Genomic DNA, 14,160 nt, shown 5'->3' on the forward strand with positions numbered 1-14,160 from the left:
AATATTTAGCCAATCTTGAGGCCTGGCTGGACAATCATAATTTGAACATCTCTGTGGGCAAATCTAAAGCTATCTTGTTTACAAAGGGTAATACCAAAATAATGCCTGGAAATATCAGTTAATAAATACCTAGTAATAGTTTTACAGAAGAACCTTAAATGGAAGGCACATATTAACCAGCTGGAAGTCAAAATTGGTAAAGCACTGAATGTAATGCGTGCCTTGTGTGGAACATGGTGGGGCAGTGGCCCAAAAATATTAAAACTGATCCATGAAGCACTTATCTTAAGTCATTTGAACTATGGGGTTCAATTCCTATCTACATACCCTAAATATATATTAAAAAAACTAGATCAGATGCACGACCAAAGTATTCGGATTATCACAGGATGCATAAAGTCAACTCCAATCCAAGCCTTATTATCAGAGTCTGGAGAACTGCCAAAAAAATACAGAAGAGAATGGCTCACAACAAAATTTTTGCTAAAAAAGCTAAGCATTAAAAACAACCCTATCATTCAATCAATCGTTGAATTAAAAGCACTTTGTAATACGGACAATAAATACTAAAGAAATAAGGAAAAATCCATATTGATAGCAATTATTAGAAAAATCCAACCTTATTTGCAGAACCTATATTCCAGTTTCCAGTAAACTTCTTCCTTGCCATGAATATGAACTGGAACTACAACTTCAACCATTAGGAATTCTGAATGAAAACATTACAAAAAATGAATTCAATCTTAATTATGAATTTTGTGAACTTAGTTAAAAAATTTCATTCATACAAAAAATTTTTTACAGATGGCTCAACGGACACAATGGGAAATGCGGGATTTGATGTTTTTCCCCAGATATAAACTATTGATTTTCATCTAAACTGTACTGCAGAGGTAACCGCGATCAATCATGCAGTCCAAATTATACGGGAACAAAATATCACAGAAGACATTATCCTTTCTGACTCCAAAAGTGCACAACAAAAAATCAAAAAAACAGGGTTTTCCAAAGACACAAAACATACATCGTATTTAACGAAAAGAGGAATTATCCTAGCAAGGAACAATAATATCAAAATCTTACTAGCATGGATCCCAGGACACACAGGTATTACTGGAAACTACAAGACTGACCAACTTGCCAATATAGGTCGTTCTCTGAATATTCCCATGAATATCAAGCTAGAGTTTTCAAATTTTACACTCTACTTGAAAAGAGAGATTTGGTCTAACTGGGCAGATCAATGTTACGAAGGATATGGCACAAGTAATTCATTCTATGCCAAAAATAATAAACGAATCCACACACTACCATGGTTCAATAAATTCGCATATATCAGTAGGAAACAGTTAACTACAATCATCCGTATGAGAATGGGTCATTGCTCATTCCCTGTTCATCTATTTAGATTTGGAGTAAAAGATAATCCTTATTGCGAATGTGGCCAAGTGGGAGGATTAACCATAATTTATTAGAATGTCGCTTAAATCAAAACCCACACTTCGACTTGTATGCCGAATTAGCTAAAACTAAACTTCCCACCCCCATAAATATTTGTACAATCCTCAAAAATATTACCGAAAATACAATAAACACCTTATGTAACTTTATTTCTACCTTTAATATTAAATTATAAACTATGATATTCCTTCTTTTAGTCCTGAGTACTTCTATTTTATCCGTCGGTAGCATTTCTGGTGTGTGCAAAGCTTGGAGGCTACCCCCGAGCGAGAAAAGTTTATACCTTTGTTGTGTTGTCTTACTAATATTTTAGCCTGTGAAGAAAAAAAAAACAGCACAAGTATACTGCCCTATTAAAAAAGAACCCCGTATCTCCACTATAGCGAGTTTTGAGAAAAACGCGATTAAAGATTTTTGTTTAATCCCTTGTGCTTTTAGTACAATAATAACACAAAATCATTTAGGGTAGGGTGTGTAGTATCGTAGTTAACTTTTTTCAAGAAAAAAAATTGCAAAATTAACATATCGACATTAGTTATGCGACATACGGGCTAACAAAGCAAAGAATTATGTCAAGTTTACTTAGCTAAAACCACGTATTATCCAAATTGGTCTTAAGCTTGGTTTTAACTATGTAATTATTATAACATTTATATGACTGTCTCGAAAGACAAAACATTTATATATTTTAATAATATTTTTTATAAACATTTGCTAAATAAAACTTATGTATTTACGAAAAATGTTTATTTAAAAATACAAAATTAAAATTATTATTAATCGGAAGTTGGCAATTCTTCCCAAAATTGATGGCGGTTCGCCGGTATAATTTGACCTAAGTTTTTTAATATTTGTTCTTTTCTCTTCTTAGCAATCCCAGAAGGTTTCATCACAGGTGTGGGGTCCTTTATCCCAGATTTTAACACTTTGGCTTGCAAAAAGTCCATCTCTATCAACTCCTCGCTCTCGTCAATCTTAACAAGTAAAATCTTGCTCTCTCTCTTCACAATTACTTTAACAATTTTTGATAGGTAAATGCGTGACTCTGTTTTTTTTAATTTTGACTGTGATGATAAGTCTTTCCAGATAAAAAAATCGGAAACCCCCATTTCTTTCACCACCACACGATTCAAATTACACGTTTTAACGGCCTCGACGAAATCATGATAATCATAAACTTTCTTCTTTTTCTTTAACGATAGTTCCACTTGGTGGTGGAAACTATCGGCGGACATAAATGTATGGCCCGGTTCAAAATAATTTATAGTTATATCCTGAGCTACAATTTTATTGGAATTTATTATATATATTAAAAAAGAAAAAAATGCCCAATTTTTGTTCTGTGAGGAACAGTTATCTACCCAGAATACAAAATGCTCTGCATCTCGATAGTGCAACAGAAATGAATAAAAAGTACTAATACTCGCTTCCTTGCTTCTACCTGATGTTGCTTCATGCCATAATGCTGCAAAGGGCTTATTTTTTCCCAATGTTCCCAATGGTACAAAACTTTCGTTATACACCACTATTCTTTGGGTGAATAAAACCTTTTTAAACATATCAATGCGAGGAAGCATTATTACTTTTTCGAGATCTGCTGAAACTCGAACCGTACTTGGTTCAGGAACTGCTTCACAATCTTGTCTATATAATTCTCTAGACCTGTTTGCTCTTTTAATGTGTATTTCCCATTTCTGGCATACTTCACAATTTTTGTCTAAAGTTGTATCAATTTCATGTGAGTTGTCGTGTAATTGAAATCCTTCACAAAGCTCACATTCCTCGTGCCCCAATTTTGTAAATGAGATGTTTTTACTTTTAATTACCTTTCTATAAACTTCGTATGAACATTTCATATCAGGATGAGTTTCTAGAAAGTTTTTGTACATTGCATTAATGCTTAGATCACTTGGCAAGTAGCGGCGATTTGGAGCATGTTCCCGTCTGTAATGTGAAATTACTGGGTTAAATAACTCTATGTGTTCTTCTATAACTTTTTTAGAAATTTTAAACTTAGATGCATGTCTACCACGTTTATCGGGAAGGGGGGCGATTTCTAGTTTTTTAAAAACATTTTTTGTACAAAACCTTGGATCGCCCAATCATTGTTTTTTTTTTATACCCAAGAGTCGTCAGAAAAAATATCTTGCACACATTTTGTGTTTGACCATCTGAATCCTTCAAAAAGTACTTAAAGCTGTTCTGTTTTGTTGAAGATCCTGATCTTCTTCTTTTTACCGGAGACCTGTTGATACAATTAAGAACGTATGTTTTCTTCCCCATCCAATTTAGATCCCAATACATTTTATTTATTGCTATTCGTCTATCTTGATCGATCTTCTCAGAGCATTTTGTATTACATTTGCTGGCGTTACATGGTATTTGAACCTTATGTTTTTCTTTTATTTCCAAACATTTTATCTTTTTTCTTTTATCTAACGATAGGTCAAAATTCTTCCTTTCTCTAATTTTTCCTTTTTTTGTTAAACTACTTGGTCCACCTAAAAAAATATAATATTGGAAAAAAAATCATGAGTTATAGAGAAATTACATAAACCTTGATCTACATCTATTGGTGGCTCATTTTCTACATAATTTGGTGTTTTTTGACTAGTTTCGATAGTGTTGTCTGTTGTTGAATGAATTAATTGGTTTACTTCTTGTGCACCTATAAATGTATAACCGTTTTATATAGAATTTAAGTAATCGCTTGCAGACTTACCGTTACTTGTAATAGGCTGGTCTGTTGTTATTAAAATATTATCTTTAATTTTAATACTAGTAGGTTTATCTAAAAAGTTTTCATTATCATTTATGCCAAGATCTATATTATTGGTAAACATGGTTAATTCCACATTATCATTTTCAGTAGTACTTAGCTGAATACAAAAACCATCAATGTTAGGCGATATTTTAATAAAACACCCGTCGGTGTTATTTGGTTCAACCCTGTCTATTTCTTCTGTGAAAGAAGTTAAAGGATAAGATAATGATTCCAGAACACTTAGCTGAATATCATCTTCTGTGTAAATATAGGAATCCGACGTTGGGTCCAATTCAGTTATCTGTTGCGCCATTGCAATAATTTTCTTTGCCCTCGAAGACATATCTAATAAATAATAGTTCTATATAAATATTTATATAAAGGCCTATATGTATATAAAAATAAACATATCAAAAACGAACAACCTACAAGCAAAATACCCTGTAAGTCAGTAACGAGCCATATTTTATCTAAGTGATTTGTGTTAAATTTTAATGTTAAGAGCTCAAGATTCTACACATAAAATATTACCAATTGTTAATTAAACACACTGTAGTACATATTATAAACACACAACATACGTTAATTACAAAAAAATATTTTTTGTGATTTTACTAACAAAACCATTGTTAAAGAATTTAAACATTTGAAATTAAAAAGAGGATTTAGGTTACCTCTAATATAATAAAAAAGTATTATAAAAATGTAAACTTACCAAACGAATTATTTTCCGCCTTTTGCCGTTAATAACAACACTAATAACTACACAACGTCTTAACAAGTCGAAACAAGATAATAAAATGCCAATTTTGCGTCAATATGCTTAGATAAAACATTGTACTGACGGCGCTATTAACGGCGTTGCTCCATTCCTTAGAAAAAACCTCGCATATTGTTTTATCCTACGTTAAAAACCCGTATCTGCTGAGCATATACCAGGTTTTTACTACGTAGCGTGTAATGCCAGGTCTATACTAAGCATAATGGTCATTTTTGGCGTTTACGGGGAAACTATTTTCCTTCATAAAATGTTTAGAAATGTAAAATACGGGTTTTTCTCTATGTGAATATGTTATATAAATCATAACTATTCATATGGTGCAAATATCTCAATTTTTCAAATTTTGGAGATACGGGGTTCTTTCTTAGTAGGGCAGTATACATGTAGAATAACCTAAAACAAACAAAGGAAGAATATAAGTGTAGGTAGACACTGATTGCTGAAGCAAGACAAAAAGTGTCTACCCTCGAAGTAAACTGGGTAACTTGTCTAGAACATAGCCCAAAAAAAGAACAAGAAGAAGAAGAAGAATTTGGTATAGTCAGTTTTTTGATAAAATTTTATATTTGACTTATTGTACAGGGTTAATAATTAAAACGTGGTTTTTTTTTCCTAATTTTGAAACATCCTGTAAAATAATTATGTTTGTGAACTTTGGCAAAACCTTATTTTTCGGTTGCAACCGTCTCTCCTAAGCAATGTGTTTTTTGTTTCTTGTCAAAATATGCCTGGTTAATTTTTTAGAGCCAAATGAATTTGGCACCCACAATTTAGGACTTTTTTAATTATGATTATTTTGGAGTTATGTTGTAATACGGCGAGGTGGCTTTGGTGACTGTTATCATTATGTCATATTGACACTTACATTTTGTTAACCCATGATTGATTATGGTTCTTAGTGTCGAATATTGTGAGAAAGCCGTTGCTCAGCGTTTGCGGGATCGTCATTTAACAGCGGTGCAAACAAGAAATCAGCTTTAAAAGGTTCGAGGCAATAATGTAAGTGTATTTAGAATTCAGTATGTATATTTAGAAGTTTTAAAAGAGACTGGAGATGTCGGAGTAAATTTTATGCATATGATCTGCAAAAAGATTTGGGAAACCGGAGAGTGGCCCAACGACTGGACAATATCCACTTTCATCCCTATATTCAAAAAAGGAACTTCGCTAGATTGCAGCAACTACAGAACGGTAACCCTAATACCCCATGCAAGCAAGGTTCTACTTCATGAAATATCTTCTTCTTCTCGTGCCACTCCTAGCGGAGATTGGAAATCATCATGGCCACTGCGACTTTGTTAGCAGCGCGCATGAAATATATGAAAGACTAAAAGCTTTTCTATTGCCTCATATATCAGAAGAACAAGCGGGATTAGTCCCAGGAAAAGGCACAAGAGAACACATCCTTAATGTCAGACAGCTAATAAAAAAACTCGTGAATTTAATACTCCTATGCTTATGTGCTTTGTGGATTAAACAATGGCCTTCGATAAAGTCAAATGGCAGCAGCTATGGTTCATACTAGCGGAAATGGGAACACTCCACCACTTAATTTAACTAATCAGAAGTCTATATGAAAATAATAAGTGCACAGTAAAAATAAACAACACCCATTCCGATCATTTCAGAACAGAGGCAGGTGTCAGGCAAGGATGCATAATCTCGTCAACTCTGTTTAATATCTACCTACAGAGAACATATTATGCGAAAGTACTAGACGAATGGAAGGGAGGAATATCAGTAGTAGGTCAAAAAATCAATAACTTGAGATATGCAGATGACACTTTAATACTCGCGGCAAATCAAGAAGAAATGGAAGACATAATGAGAGGTATGGAGGAAAAAAGCAAAACATGTGGACTGCAGCTAAATAGGAGTAAGACAAAGATCATGATAGTAGACAGAGCTCGGAATAATCTTCAACATATTAAAGAAACTGGGGGCTTTGAAGTAGTAAATAGTTTCATATACCTGGAGTCCCTAATAACAAATGACGGAGTATGTAACAGAGAGATACGTAGAAAGTTGACTATTGCTAGAACAGATATGATGAAACTGGTAGCAATTTGGAAAGATTTTAGTATAACAATACACACAAAACTAAGGCTGGTAAGGGCGTTCATTTTTCCCATAGCAACATATGCAGCCGAAACGTGGACCTTAAAGAAAGCGGATAAAAATAAACTGGACGCTTTTGAAATGTGGGTATACCGCCGCATGTTGAGAATATCCTGGATTGATCATTGCACTAACGTATCGATATTAGAACAACTTAAAGTAAAGGATATATTGCTTAAACAAATACAACAGAGATATTTGCAGTGTTTTGGACACATTGCTAGAAGAACAGGTACGATGGAAAAACTATTAGTCGAAGGTAGAGTTGAAGAAAAGAGCCCTAGGGGAAGATCTCCAAGCCGTTGGGTAGATAAAAAAAAATACTTATTAACCAAGGGTTACATGAAGCCGAACAACTAGCCCAGGACGAAAAAGGATGGAGAGAAATTGTGAAAAATCTGTAAAGGCCTGATGGTGTCACCACATCCCAAAAGGGATTAGGACTGAGGAGGAGGAGGATTTAGATTTCTTTGAAGATTACATGAATTTGGTTTGCAAAGTTGCAGACCAGCAACTGGTCCCAAATTATTTTCACGGCACAGAGTGGCTAGACTACAATTTTCTAGGGAACATTTACATTGGAATTTAGGACAATTGAGTAATGTTATTTTTACGGATGAGTCGAGATACTGTCTTCACTCATCAGATGGGAGAGAACGATTATAACATCGAACCGGAGAGAGATTTGCGGAGTGCGCTTTTAATCCCTGCGTTAGCCATGGAGGGTGTTCGGTGATGGTATAGGCAGGAATATCCCGAGAGGCGCACACTGAATTGGTATTTATTGAGGTTTCGTTGACTGCACACCAGTATATTGAGAAAATGTTAGCGAATCACGTAGTTCCTTTTTCTCAATATATCGGTGATGATTTTCTATTAATGCCAGATAATGCGCGACCACACTCTGCAATGTCTGTCACGCAATATTTAGAGGAAGTTGGTATTAATAAAATGAACTGGCCAGTGTGTTCGCTAGATCTGAATATAATAGAGCACGTTTGGGACTTGCTTGGTAGAAATATTAGAGGTCGCGAAGGCACACCAGCCTCAATTAACGGACTTCGCTTGGCTTTAGAAGAGGAATAGCAAAACATCCAACAAGATATTCGCAACCTCATAGACAGCATGAGTCGACGTGTACAGGCAATTATAGAGGCTAGGGGAGGCAATACAAAATATTAAGTTATTTTTTAGTAGTTTTTCTTTGTTATTTGCGTACTTAGGTTAAGTATTATTATTATTATTATTCAAGTGGATTTTTTTATGTTTTGTTATTGTTGTCATTGTTCATTAAAACCAAGATCATGTCGTTGCTTTTAATCATTACTAACATGATACAGTGCTTCTGTGATGTCGATATGATATCAGTCACCAAAGTATCCATCGTCGTATTACAAATTAATACAAAAGATAATGGTAATAATAGGAAAAGACGTAAATTGTGGGTGGCAAAGTCATTTCGCTTCTAAAAATGAGCTAATCTATATTTTCAAATGAAACAAAAAACATAATACTTAGAAGACATAGTTGCAACCGAAAAAATAGATCTAAAAATAAAAAAACTGAAATACTTTGAATTTGATCAAAATTTTCTCTGTTGCGTTTTTTTTGCATCTAAGTATATATATATATATATATATATATATATATATATATATATATATATCTATATATATATATATATATTGAAATGATATTGTTTAAAAAATTAATTTATAACTTATATACTACATAATATTAGATATAAAAAAGTATTTGGTTATTTTAAGAAGTTATATACTAGAGAATTTAATAAAAATATATTTATGTGAGGGCATTTTTAATAAATTAGCATATAATAAGTGTAAAAAGTTGTATTTTAATGTTGTAAATATATTAAAGTGAGCCATGTGCATAGGCAACCAACTATACAGTAAATTGACAGACAGAAATTAATCATAATACGAATATAAAGTGGGGTTATAATAATAATGTTAGTTTAAAATGTTTAATTTATATATATTTAATGATTTAAATGTTTATTCTGATCTGAAAAGCCTAAATGTCAACAAAATTATTAATAGAAAAGAATGGAATTCTCTAGATCAACGGAGATGGCAAAGTTTGCGAAATGGTTTGTTCCAGAAAATTCAGACATGTATTTAATAGAACATGATTTATTGCCAGATGATTCTAGAACAAAAAAAAAAAAGATATAAATACCCGGTGATTTGGATTAGGATCGATCAGTTATGAGTTACAGTTACTGTGAGTCCAGTTTATTATGAAAGTTAGTAGACACATTTAGTTAGTGAAGTAAATTGTTCAGAATTTTCAAGAAGTCAGTCAGAAAAGTTTAGTAAGAAATATGAAAGTTAGTTGGAGTCAGTGAATCAGTTACAAATAGTCCAATTGTTTAATATAGTGAGTTAAATAAAGATTAAAAATTATGCATATATTTTAATGCACATTTATAATTATACACAAATAATTATTGAAGATTAAAAAGGTATATTGGAAGAAATTAAAATTATATTATGATTGGAGATTAGTATAAATCAACTTATAATAATTGGATATTGGTATATTGAAAAGAAGAATAAATATAAATGCTGTTTTGCTGGTTTGCTTGGTGGTGTATAAATACTGGTGAAGAAAAATATATCTTAAATTGGTAAAAGCTGATAATTGGAAAAAGTAATTTCACAAAAACAAGGATAACCGAAGTACGAAGACATTCAGTGGTGATTAGAATATATATAGTGGAAAACAGTTCATTTAGGCATTCAGTGAAAGAAAGGTACAAAATTTTGTTAATATAATTTAGTTAGTGTCATAACAATTTCAATTTTGAAGATAGTTTGTTTAAATTTAACATTGTCTATAGAATTTAATTAGTTTTATAAGAATATCAATTTAAAGATAGTTTATTTTAAATTTACATTGGCTAGGTTAGATATATATGTGTGTTTCATAATAGTTATAATAAAGATAATTTAAAAAAGTACTTACAAACTAATTCTTTGAGAACCGCGATAAAAACCCTATATTATTAAAAATACTCATTGCTCATCATTCAAACAAACAATACATCATAACAATTTGGCACCCAACGCGGTGGCTCTCTATTTAAAAGAATTAGTTTGGGAAGATAAGTGCTCTCATATAATTAAATTAATTATCAGTAGAAAGAAAAAATTATAGATTTTATTTTTAATTATATTTGAACAAGTAAAGTCTCAAAATGTCTCAAGGAAAGAAAGGTACAAGAAGCAAAAAGAATGAAGAAAATGTGGAAGTAGAAACACAACCTATACAAGAGGAGAGTTTAGTTCAAGTTCCACAAGATACTGCAGAAATGAATCCAGAAAGAGAGGAAAATGTCAATATGGCAGCTTTGATGTCATTAATGATGCAGATGAACAAGACAATGGAAGAGAATTCAAAAGAAATCAAAGAAGACATGAGAAAAATAGACAAAAAATGGAACAGAATTCAAAAGAAGTCAAAGAAGACATGAAAAAAATGGAACAGAAATTGGAAGAGAATCATAGAAAATTAGAAAAGAAAATAGAAGATAATAATAATAAAATTGTAAAACAAATGGAAAAACAAATGGATAAAAAACTTGAAGCTGCAGAGAAAAAAGTAGCAAATGAAATAAAAAGTATACGAAATGACTACAAGAAAAGGATAGACAATGAGAGGACAGAAGTAAAGAGGATTATTCAAGATAATAAGATAGATATAGAACAGAAAATAGAGTTGCAGAAATGTAACTTAGAAGTAAAAATTAACGAAGACAGGAGAAACGCAGAAGAAAAATTAGAGGATATACAACAAAATATCCAAATAAATAGTAATCAAATAAGAAATGTGGAACAGAGAATAGATGATATTTCACAAATGAGAGACATAGGGAGACCTTACTTAAATTTAACAAATGAGACTGGGATTAAATTCTCTGGTAATATAAAAAATTTGCATCCTAGAGTATACATAAATAGTTTAAAACATAAATTAAGATTTGTGAATAATATTAATGATATTAAAGATTATATTAGAGTGACATTAAATGACAATGCAGCAACTTGGTTTGCTAGTATTGAAAATGATTTAGATAATTTTCAAACATTTGAAAATAAATTTTTAAATTATTATTGGGATGAACTAGAGCAAGCTAAGTTTAGAGAAATTCTATATTTTGGAAAGTATAATCACAATTTAAAATCAAATATGGTAGATTATGCATTAAAACTGATAACAGTTGCAAAATATTTAGAACCACCACTTAGAGAGGATGAAACAGTCTTAAATGTATCTAGACATTTTGATGCTGATATTGTGCAAACAGTAACTGTAGAAAATATTCAAACAATTGATAGTTTTATTAATTTTATTCAAAGAATACAAAGAGGCAATATGACAAGTAATAATAACAACAAAAAAAAACAATAATAACTTTCAATATAATAAAAATGATAATCAACAATATAGACAATCATATAATAGATATGGTAATAATTTACAAAATTTTAATAATAATAACAGTAATTATAATAGACAACATTTTAATAACAGTACTAATAATAATAGACAAGATTTTAATAATAGAAGAAATACAGAGCGACCTAACTATAACAGACAGGTAAATTGTGTTCGAAGGAATAGAAGCTGCGAAGACAGGGAACGAAGTAGTACAAGGCGGGAAAATGTGAGAAAAGTCATAGTAGGGAAAGACATAGGACATCAGATCCAAGTGGTCAGATACAATCTGACAATTCTAATAATCAAAATTTTGTGCAGTAAACTTTCTGAATCACAAGTTAGGCCATTGCTATTATGAAAAACCTTCTGAATTTATTTCTCTAGATGAAGATAAAATTATTGAATGTATTAATTTAATTTATATAAATGCTGTGGCCAAAAATAAAATGATTAAAATTATGATAGATACTGGTTCAGAAAGTACTTTAGTCTCGGAGAATTTTATTTTTAATACATTAAAACTATCAGATATAATAAAGATTCCAAAAATTAAAATTGTTGGTGCAAATAATAAGAAGTTGGGTGAAATTGATAAACTAGCCAATTTTAAAATTAATATTCTTAATAAAGAAATTAATATGCAAGGATTTATTGTCAAGGATTTATGTGTTGATATATTAATGGGAAATGATGAATTGGAAAAGAAGAAAGTAAAGATAGATTTTGAAGAAAAAATGGTAACTTTGGAAGGGCAAATAATTAAATTTATGCAGAAAGATGAGGTGGAAGAAGGAATAAGAGTTGATAGGATATTATTAAAAGAAAATAATGATGTTTATGAAGAAGAAATGTATTTTGATGATAGGGAAATGTCCCAAAAGAATGTAAAGAATAATTATTGTAGTGAATATTTAAGGAATGGAAATTTTAAGCAGATGGATGCCTACGAGGCGGAGTGCGTAAAATTGGAAGCAAGGAATAATGAGTACATAATGAAGAATAATGTTATTTGTAAAGAAGAAGATATAATGAAAGTTTTAAATTGCCCTGAAGAATATAAATCAATAATCGTTTCCATATTGCAGCAACACAAGGGACTTGTCAATAAAGAAAATAGAATTGCACAAAATTATATCCATAGTATAAAAGTTAAAGAAGAAAAAGATTTTAAAACAAAATCATACCCAATACCATATAAATACAGAGAAGAAGTAAACAAAACAATTAATCATATGTTAGAAGAAGGAATACTAGGAAGAATTACACAAATGTCATTTTTCACTAAAATCGATTTACAGCATAGTTTTTGGTTAATACCTCTAGAAAGAAAAAGTAGACAGTATACAGAATTTCAGATAGATGGAGTAGTATATCAATTCAAAGTAGTACCATTTGGACTTCAATCATTTTGCAGTGCTCTATGTAGATGTCTTCATGATATTTTGGATCAATATGAACATTTTGTAATTCACTACATTGATGATATATTAATTTTTTCTAAAACTGCTGAAGATCATGAGAAACACCTAAAAATTATAATAAATAGATTAGACAAAGTTGGACTTAAAATAAATCAAGAAAAATGTACATTTTTTCAAAAAGAAGTAATATATTATAAACTTAACACTAATTATAAAAATACTAACAGCTTACTGATATATCCATTTTATTCAATAGACTTGATTTGTTAAATAGATGGTAGATTTCATTATTTTGAATCAATTTGACATCATACTTGTTGAATTTTGTACATATGGAAATTGTTTGGTACCCTAAAAATCATAATTTGGGGTTAGATACAGAATTGATTGTGTAAATGTCTTTATAAAAAGTGTAAAACTTACCAATTCATATGGATGAAAGCCTGTTGAATGGAAATAATTCCTAGATTTTGTCTATAAATAAACAAAACACAATATAGATTATATTTTTAATTAAGGTTATATTTTATTCTCTGATATAGCATCCATTGCTACATTTGACATGACAGTTTGATCATAGAATAGCCGAACTGTGCTCCGTTGTTCTCTGCTTTGACATAGACAGCGAACAGGGATGTATTTGATAGAACAATTAAAATAGGAAATTAAATTATTTCATTTATTATAATTACTAAGGTATGTGGATAAGAAAATTAATATTTAAAAAAATAATAAGTAAATTATTTATTTTAAATTTAATTTTGGGGTGTTGAAATGATATTGTTTAAAAAATTAATTTATAAGTTATATACTACATAATATTAGATATAAAAAAGTATTTGGTTATTTTAAGAAGTTATATACTAGAGAATTTAATAAAAATATATTTATGTGAGGGCATTTTTAATAAATTAGCATATAATAAGTGTAAAAAGTTGTATTTTAATGTTGTAAATATATTTAAGTGAGCCATGTGCATAGGCAACCAACTATACAGTAAATTGACAAACAGAAATTAATCATAATACGAATATAAAGTGGGGTTATAATAATAATGTTAGTTTAAAATGTTTAATTTATATATATTTAATGATTTAAATGTTTATTCTGATCTGAAAAGCCTAAATGTCAACAAAATTATTAATAGA

The sequence above is a fragment of the Diabrotica undecimpunctata genome, chromosome 11 (genome assembly GCF_040954645.1).
Source record: "Diabrotica undecimpunctata isolate CICGRU chromosome 11, icDiaUnde3, whole genome shotgun sequence".
In the NCBI taxonomy this organism is placed as follows: domain Eukaryota; kingdom Metazoa; phylum Arthropoda; class Insecta; order Coleoptera; family Chrysomelidae; genus Diabrotica; species Diabrotica undecimpunctata.